Here is a 10,000-nt window from a genome sequence, read left to right as displayed (position 1 = left end):
TAATCAGTAATAAATTGTTCTCTCACATTTAATCACTTGAAATGAGCTTTTATATAGCGCAATATCCACTAAATGTGCTTAAAGCGCTTAACATGTAGGACGAGACATGACACCTGTTAGGCGATAATACACTTTTTTTTCGGACAGAGACAAACAACGCTGTTAACGGCCAGGTTACTCATTTTACACCTGAGTATGGTGAGAGAATATGAGTAAAGAGCCTTTTCCAGGGACTCAACTATGCGCCGAGCGAGGCTCGAACTCAGGACCTTCCGATCCAAAAGCGAGTGTCATACCACTCGTCACATCGCCACACTTACCGCTTCTGGATTGAGCGATTCAACAATATCAATATTCTGGTGTCCCGTCAAAAACACAACAAGGCATTTTAAAAATTTAAATCGGCCGATATTTGAAGGACGAATTTTCTGGCCAAATGTTTTCCAAAGGCCGACAGTAAACTTGGTTAACCCTCTCCTTACCATCTATAGGAAAATCGTCACATTCGTTACGGTGCAACCGACACTTTTCTCATTCTGACTTCTCTTATAGATACACCACAAAATATAAAGAAATGCTTTGATGACAGCTATAAATACTAAACACTGTACTGTTGACATCATTTTGTTGAACAACATCCTGTATAGAATGCACTTGTTACTTTTTTGTTTGATTAGAAAAGGTCTATTTTGTGTCGGGTGGGTGTGAATTTTTGGGAGAAATTCTAAATATAGCTGGTAAGGAGAGAATTAAATCGGCCGATATTTGAAGGACGAATTTTCTGGCCAAATTTTTAAAAAACGTGTTTTTCCTAAAACGACAGTAAACTGGTTAACCCTCTCTTTACCAGCCATTTTCAGGAGTTTCCCCAAAACGTCACACCCAACCAACACAAAAATAGATTTTTCATCACACAAACACAATAGCAGTAAAATTCTTCCGATACATAATTTATTTAACAAAACCTGCTCTACAACACACTGTTCATTTTCTTTAAATTTGATGATGTACAAAAAATTAATTTGAATAAGAAAAGTGTTGGTTGCATCGTAACGAATGTGACGATTTTCATATAGTTGGTAAGGAGAGGGTTAAGGGTTGCAGAGTCCGTTAAGAACCTTTCATAATATAAACAAAAGTTCAAATCATTGATAATGATCATGACCAATTTTCAATTACCAGTATTCTATAGATAGTATTGTTCGATTTTACATTGCCGTATTGAAACATTTTTCCTGACATTCAAAGTTGTGTAAACCTGTCTGTGAATGATACAATGCAAGGTAGACTCTATAATATGAGATTCTGTAATTATAAATTATTGTATAAGGCATTTAAAGGATAATTCCTATTAAGCCTTTAGTAAGATAAGATAAGATAAGATAAGATAAGATACGATAAGATACGATAAGATAAGATAAGATACGATAATATAAGATAAGATACGATAAGATACGATAAGATAAGATAAGATACGATAAGATAAGATAAGATACGATAAGATACGATAAGATAAGATAAGATAAGATAAGGTTATATAAACACACGATTTCCTTGATACAAGCAAAAGGTCAAGTTAGTGCATATAATACTTGAACTTTTATATAGAGCAATAAAAAAAACCAAAAATTAAAAAAAAATCCCTTTATTCATCCCATAGGGGAAATTTGTATTTAGGGTCTATTCCAAGGGAAGACTGGAATAATCCAGGCGTCAGTCGCAGTGCAGCGCCGCAAATTGAGCTAGGGCGAGAGGTGACTTGCTCAAGGCTACTCAGCGCAGCGGCGAGTGATCGAACTCGGTACCTTTTGGGTACGAAGCAAAGACCGTACCGCTGAGTCACGCTACCCCCCGTTCATATCCGTTAATCGTGCCCAAAGCCCTTTACAGGGGGGTCCTTGGTCAACAGTAACACATAACATGTAGAACGTGAATTCACGCCTGGCGAGATCTCTCATTTAACAAATGATCAAATCATTGATAAGATATAAATATAAACACACGATTTCATAGATACAAGCAAAAGGTCAAGATAGTGCATATAATACTTGAATTTTTATGTAGAGCAATGTCCACTAAACGTGCTCAAAGCCCTTTACAAGGGGTCTCAGGTCAACAATAACACCTAACCTGAAGAACGAGAAATAACGCCTGGCGAAATCTCTCATTTAAACAAATGATCAAATCATTGATAAGGTATAAATATAAACACACGATTTCATAGATACAAGCAAAAGGTCAAGATAGTGCATATAATACTTGAATTTTTATGTAGTGCAATATCTTTTGAACGTGCTCAAAGCACTTTACAAGGGGCCCTCTGGATAACAGCAGCACTTATCGTGTAGAACGTGAAATGACGCCTGGCGACATCTGTCATAATATAAACAAAATATCAAATCATTGAAAAGATAATATAAAAACGCGATTTCATAGGCACAAACAGAACTGCACATAAAGCTTGGATTTTTATATAGAGCAATATCCACTAAACGTGCTCAAATCCCTTTACTGGTCAACATAATACTTAACATGTCTGACGAGACATGACGCCTGTCAGGCGATATTACAATTTTATTCTGACATAAACAACGCTGTTAACGGCCAGAGGTATTCATTTGTACACCTGAATACGGTGAGAGAATATGATGAAAGAGACTTTTCCAAGGACTGAACTAAGTGATGAGCAGGAATTTCCGAATCCCAAAGCGAGTGTTCTAGTACAAAATCAAACAGTTCATTAAAACAATAAGCCACAATAATACTGAAATACCAGTCTCGTGAGTGGAGAATGGTCTTTGTCATTGAGAATATGCCTAAGGGTCGTTCATTGTGCGGTCACCACAACAATGTGGCTATGTGGTCTAGTGGTATGACACTAGCTTTCGGATCGGAAGGCCCTGGGTTCGAGCCTTGCGCTCGGCGCATAGTTGAGTCCTTGGAAAAGGCTCTTTACTCACATTCTCTCACCGTACTCAGGTGTAAAAAGAGTACCTGGCAGTTAACAGCGTTGTCTCTGTCCGAAAAACATTGTAACATCGCCTAACAGGCGCCATGTCCCGTCCTAAATGTTAAATGTTGCTGTTGTCCCTTGTAAAGCGCTTTGAGCACATTTAGTGGATATTGTGCTATATAAAAGCTCATTTTAAAAAATACTCGAATAACAAGAAATGAAGTGAGTAGGAAAGTGCCAGAAAACAACAGAGAATAAAAAACTTCGCGGCAGTGATGGGGGAATCGAGCCTGGGACCTTACCGGTACGTCTCTACTTCAATAATGATTTATTTTGAAAATATGAGGAACAAGTTTGTTTTCATCAGTTTCGAGCAGCGAATGTGAAAACTGGCGATTTAGCCTCTTATAGAATAGCAGAAATAGTTACTCAAAGGGTTTTAAAAAACGTGAACTTTTATATAGAGCAAAATCCACTAAACTTGCTCAAAGCGCTTTACAAAGGGTCCCTGACCAACAGCAACACGAAACATGTAGAACGAGACATGACGCATGTTTGGCGATATTACAATTTTTTTTCCGACAAAGATAACGCTGTTAACGACCAGGTTCTCATTCTTACACCTGAGTACTGCGAGAAAATGTGAGTAAATAACCTTTTCCAAGAACTCACCTATGCGACGAGCGACGATCGAACCCACGACATTCCAATCCGAAAGCAAGTCTCATACCACTCGACCCCATAGCCGTACACGTGATAACAGCGAATCAACATTATCCAAACATGTCTACCATTTTTAAAGTTATAATTATTACGAGATTGTTGATGCCAGATTGTCAGTATTTTTGGCTTATTTTCCATTATTTAACCCAGTGAAACTAATTAAAGCCAATTGTTTCCATAGATTCTTTTGTTTTCCATCTAACCTAATGTTGTTTTTGTTTTTGTTTTTTTAAAATTTAGTTTTGTTTCCAATCCAATCCTAACGAAACCAATCCAATCCCAAATTACTAGTTGTAGCTTCATGTGATGACGATTGACGCAAGACTAGGTGTGCTGGTCTGACATTGATGTGCTATTCATCTAGTTTTAACCCTCTCCTTACCAGCCATTTTCAGGATTTTCCCCGAAACTTCGCACCCAACTAACACAAAAATACTCGTAGTTGGGTTTTTTTTTATCACTCAGACATAATATAGCAGTAAAAGTCTTGCGGTACATATCTTTAGTAAAAACATGCTTTACAACACACTGTTCATTTTCTTTATATTTTATGATGTATAAAAGAAATTAGAATAAACATATTTTTGGTTGTATTCGTGACGATTTTCCTATAGTTCTTCTTTTTCTTCTTCGTCTTGTGGAAACCTCCAATATTGTCGAGGATCACCCACAGTCTGTAGGATTTTACATTTTAAACTTGCTAAAACTCTGCACATAATACTAATTTAAAAAAAAAAAAACAAAAAAAAAAAACAAAAAACAACACATAGATTAAAAAGTCACGTTGTGAACTCTAGCAATCGCGTGAAGGCATGTTGGCAACCGTTTTCAGCCAGTTGGTAAGGAAAGAGTTAATCTGGTCGAGATAACTATAGACTATTTTGTCGTCGGGCTATTTGTTGCTCTAAACATTTTCAGAGATTTTGCTTGTGGCATACAGGACGATTTGGCAAAGCCTCAATTACCCTTTGTCCGCCAATCAGGGGAGGGACTGAATCTAGAAAAAAATAAACACATTTGTGCGGCTATGTGGTCTTGTGGTATGGCACTCGCTTTCGGATAGGAAGGTCCTAGGTTCGAGCCTGCCTCACTTGGCGCATAGTTGAGTCCTTGTGGAAAAAGGCTCTCTCTTTACTCACATTCTCTTACCGTACTCAGGTGTAAAATGAGTACCCGACCGTTAACAGCGTTGTCTCTGTCGGAAAAAACAGGCAACATGTCTCGTTCTTCGTGTTACGTGTTGCTGTTGGTCAGGGACCCTTTGCAAAGCGCTTTGAGCACATTTAGTGGATATCGCGCTCAAGTTTTGTAAAAGCACAATTTCAATTTTTTGTTTGTTTGTTGATAATGAGGTCCCACAATAGACTGGCTGATCAAAAGCATTATAAAATAATAGGAAAAAAAAAAGAAATTCAATTCCCCGTTGGCCATGAGTTCTGTATCAGCAGAATTTGTGAAAACTTTTATTGATATAGGGGTCCCGGTAGCTCAGTTGGTAGAGCACTAGCTTCACGATCAAAGTGACCGAGATCGATCCCGGGTTCATTCGAGACTCTTTTTTTTTCAGACCTCCTGTCCACCCAGCAGTAATGGATAGCTGGGTCTGTTAGATCTGGGGGAAAGTGCTTGGCGAAATAATAGCGTCCTATCCTAAGGGTAGCAAGCAATTGCTATTGCCTATTTCACGCTATAGAAACCGGGTAAACGGATCCATAGGCCTACAACTATTTATTGATAAAAAATAATTTTATATATATATATATATATAATTTTTCTCTCTCTCTCTCTCTCTCTCTCTCTCTCTCTCTCTCTCTCTCTCTCTCTCTCTCTCTCTCTCTCTCTCTCTCTCTATCTATCTCTCTCAGGTTAGATTATACTCGATTCCCGTTTGTAAAGGTTTCAGATTTTTAAAAAACTTATAGCCATCTAAAAATCATAAAAATACACGAAATCAACGGTACTTAGTCCGTTGTTATTGTTTTAAGACAGCCTTTTTGTGATTAGTTCTCACTAAATTCTATCAATCAGACTTAAGCTTACACACAGCTACTTTTTGTATGTTGGTACGTTATAGCCGGCTGGTTGTTGTGAGCATTTTATCTAAACGCATAGCATCAATACAAAACAGCTTGATAGGATCGAGTAAAAAGGAAAATAAAAGAAAAAAAAAGAAGACCGACTAGATAATTAAATTGTACGGCTTCCGTTACTGTTGGACGTAATGTAAACAAATTAAAATACTGATTAATAACATACTGGTATTATTATGACGATACCTTACAGTAGTAAATAGAAGCCCGCTAATCTATTTGTTCAGACGTTTTCCGACCCTCACCCATTCCCCCCCCCCCCCCCCCCCCCCCCCCAAAAAAAAAAAAATGAAAAATAAATACAATGTACATTTGCACTTCCTTCTTCCCTCTTCTATTAACGTTCAACTCCCGGAATGAGCTAGATAGTGAAAATTCACCAAAACGTATGACACACAACAATAAACAAGGAAGAAGAAATTTAAAAAAAAAAAAAAAAGAGAAGAAAAGAAAAACAAAACACCAAAACACAGGACAAACATGAAGCCTTCGCAACGTCAAAGTGCTACGTAGCATTTTATTTGATTTGAGAGAAAAAGAAAGAAACGACATTTAAATTTTATACATCTCGCTTCGCTTAAAAAAATAGAAAATGCCTAAAAGTCGCACCCACTCAACCCTCTCCCCCTCCTCCCCCCGCCCTCTTACCTCTTTTTATGGATTATTCAAATTGCTACCCCCCCCCCCACCCCCTACCCCCGCACTTTATTTTTGTCAAATTTCGCACCTCCCCCCCCCCCCCCCCCCCATCTCTTCTATTCCAACTCCCACCCCCACCCCCAACGTGTACCCCCGCCCGACCCTTTCTATTTGATACAGTAGAGTAATGACAAGAAGGATGTCCTTGAGTTTAAAGTCACAATAACAGTGTTTATTGATAGTTCGAAGATGACGTCACTCAGGTCTTTGTTATTGTTTTTGCCATCCGCGTTTGTGAGTTGTTCTCACTAAACTGTATTAACCAGACTATACAAGTTCATGGTTACACAGAGTTTGTGTGTTGGTCCGTTATACTTCCGGATGGCAATGTTGTGAACTCCTTGGCCAAGCGCATTCTATCTATAGATAGTTCGAAGATGACGTCACTCAGGTCTTTGTTGATGTTTTTGCCATCCGCGTTTATGAGTAATGCTCACTGACCTGTATTAACCCGACTATAAACGTTCATGGATACACACAGTTTTGTGTGTTGGTCCGTTATATATATATATAGATAGTATGCAGATGACGTCACTCAGGCCTTTGTTATTGTTTTTGCCATCCGCGTTTGTGAGTTGTTCTCACTAAACTGTATTAACAAGACTATAAAAGTTCATGGTTACACAGAGTTTGTGTGTTGGTCCGTTATACTTCCGGATGGCAATGTTGTGAACTCCTTGGCCAAGCGCATTCTATCTATATATCCTTTCTCTAAAAATATAGCCTTGTGGAGAACATTGTGCTACATCAAGTAGAGAAATTCAAAAGTAGACAGATTAGGGGACTTGATTTTTTTCGCGTCCGCTTCAGATTTTCATTTGACCTCACATAAATAAAGAGTAAAGGGGAGACATTCCGAACGCTCCTACATCCCCAGTATTCATTCAATTTGTCATCATATAAAAGCGTTTTAAAAACTCTAGAACAAACCTTGATAGATTTGTGAAAGTTTGAAATTTCCTAATTTGACCATTGTTTTGATTCTCGGCCGCCATTTTAATTTGTGAAGTATTGAAGGTAGTGCAAAGTACTTCCAAGTAAAGCGTGGTAAAGACTTGCGACTTATTGATTTTGATATCTACTGACTGATAAACTAAAATCATGCCGAATAAAGCATGACAGCGACGACAAGCACACCAATTAAAATGCGCATCTAATCGTAATCAAGCTAATCAAGAAAATGATTCTGGCAATATCGAATGAAAATAGTTCTTTCCCCGTGAAATTGCGGGCTTTTTACTAGTATATATATCGACAAGACGGCTTGAAACTGACAATCGTTTAAGTATTTAACAAAAACAACAACAACAATAACAACAACAAAAACAACGACAACAATGACAACACCAACACCACCAACAACAACTATAACAAAACGCCGATAAAGACAGAATGTGAACGTGGATTTCACAGCTTCATTTGGACGCAATGAAAAGAAACCAATTTACTCGTTTGATGAATCTTTCTTTTTTTTTTTTTCTTTTCTTTTTTTTTTTTTTGGTACCGTCTGGTCTGGTAAGTATTTTACACTTACTGTACTGGTTTGCCTTCGGGACTTAAAAAATAAACAAACAAAGAAACAAAACCCTCCCCCGTTTCCCCTACCCCCTCCTTCTCCCGCTTCAAAAACATATCTGAAAAACAAAAAGAAAACGATTCAAAACACTTCGTCACCTCACCTCATTCTCCTGACTGAAAGAGACGGTCGTCGAGGGGGCATGATGAGAGATGATTTATCGCAGTAAGGGGCCTCCCCTCCAACCGGATCTGTCCCGAACAAACAAACAAACAAGCAAACAAACAAACAAACAAACAAACAAAACCCTCTCCCTCCCGCTTAAAAAAACATGTCTGAAAAACAAAAACAAAACGATACAAACCACGTCCTCGCCTCACCTCATTCTCCTTCCTGACTGAACGAGGTGGTTGTAGAGGGGACATGAGAGATGATTTATTGCAGTAAGGACCCTTCGCTTCATCCTGATCTGTCCGAAACAAACAAATAAACGAGCAAACAAACAAACAAATAAACAAACAAACAAATAAAAAGCAAAATCAAAAACAAAACAAAGAAACTCCACCTTTTTTTCACGTTCCACAGGATGCGGTTAATCAATATATTATTATCAAATCGTGTATCTAGTCTTCTCAATCTATAGATAGAATGAAATTGACGTCACCCCGGTCTTTGTTATTGTTATTTGCCATCCGCGTTTATGAGTAATATTCACTAAACTGTATGAACCAGACTATAGATAGAACGAAGATGACGTCAAACCGGTCTTTGTTATTGTTTTTTGCCATCCGCGTTTATGAGTAATGCTCACTGAACTGTATTAACCCGACTATAAACTTTCATGGATACCCACAGTTTTGTGTGTTGGTCCGTTATACTTCCGGATGGCAATGTTATGAGCTTCTTAGTCATGCACATACTATCTATAAACGTTTTAAGGTTAAACATAGTTTTGTGTGTTTGTTTGGTCCGTTATACTTCCGGGTGGCATTGTTGTGAGCTTCTTAGCCATACACATACTATCTATATTATGTCAGGTGGGCCGGATGATGAAAAGTAAATTTAACCAGTTAACTGCCGTACTCTGGAAAAAAAATACTTATTTAAAAATTTGGGCATAAAATTCGCCCACCAAATATCGATTGCTTTAAATGACTCTACTCTTGTCAAAATTCTCTCAAACCTGGGACTCGGGAAGACTTCGCGATTTCTTATGTTTGATAATTATTGTTGCCAAGATGAATGAATGAATATGGCTGCGCTGTCTCCATGTCTCTGTAAATGTTTGTGTTACTTCGAATGTGTCAGTCTGTTTCTAGTATCCAGTTAGTTTTTTTTCGGTTCCATTTACCATTTTTTCCATGTTGTCATCAAATTGTGTGATTTATTGGCGAAAGCTTAAGATTGAATAAACTTTGAAACTTTGACAACTTTGAAACTTTGTTATTTGTTTCCATAAATCTCTGTCCAGTGCAAGTGTTCTTCGCTTTTGTATGTCATCATTAATGTGTGTTAAGATGCTGAGGCAATTGGATGTTTCCTTGTGTTTGAAACCAGTTCTTCGGTTGTTGATAATTTTTGAGATCTTGATTCAATGTTGTTGGAAGTGAATTTGGTGTACGCCTCTGTATTTGGCTCCTCGTTTGACGTAATCATCCATCAAGGTTTGTGCTGGAATATTTTCATCTCGCCCGAGCACGTGTCCGAACAGATTCCATCTTTGTTTCTTTATTCGCGTACTGACTGGTTGTATTCTGCATCTGTCATATACATCCTCATTACTGATTTTGTCTGGCCAATGTCCCGCAATAACTCGTCTCCATTGTTTGCGACGAAGGGAGTCCAGGGTGTCCAAATTCTTTTTTGTAAGACCCTACATACCTAGTTGTACATAAGGATTGGCAGCACTAGCTCTTCGTAAAGGCAGTTTGAGGGAGCATTTTCTCCGTTTGATATCTTCATTCTCATTAATCAAGTTTCCGAGACTTCTTACACTTTTCCATTCCGCTTGTTTCTTGT

The 10,000-nt window shown here is 38.0% G+C and overlaps 1 protein-coding gene across 1 annotated transcript in view; it reads left to right on the top strand.

Moving 5' to 3' along the window:
* Positions 1–10,000, top strand: part of LOC144957051 (uncharacterized) — a 127,691-nt gene that overhangs the window by 6,331 nt on the left and 111,360 nt on the right. The gene's annotated exons all lie outside the window — the stretch shown is intronic.

This window comes from Berghia stephanieae, chromosome 11 (assembly GCF_034508935.2).
Source record: "Berghia stephanieae isolate SIO BIC M18660-M18661 chromosome 11, UCSD_Bste_1.3, whole genome shotgun sequence".
NCBI classification, from domain to species: Eukaryota; Metazoa; Mollusca; class Gastropoda; order Nudibranchia; family Aeolidiidae; genus Berghia; species Berghia stephanieae.
Note: the sequence above shows the minus strand (reverse complement) of the source record. Positions and strands in the feature narration are given on the sequence as shown.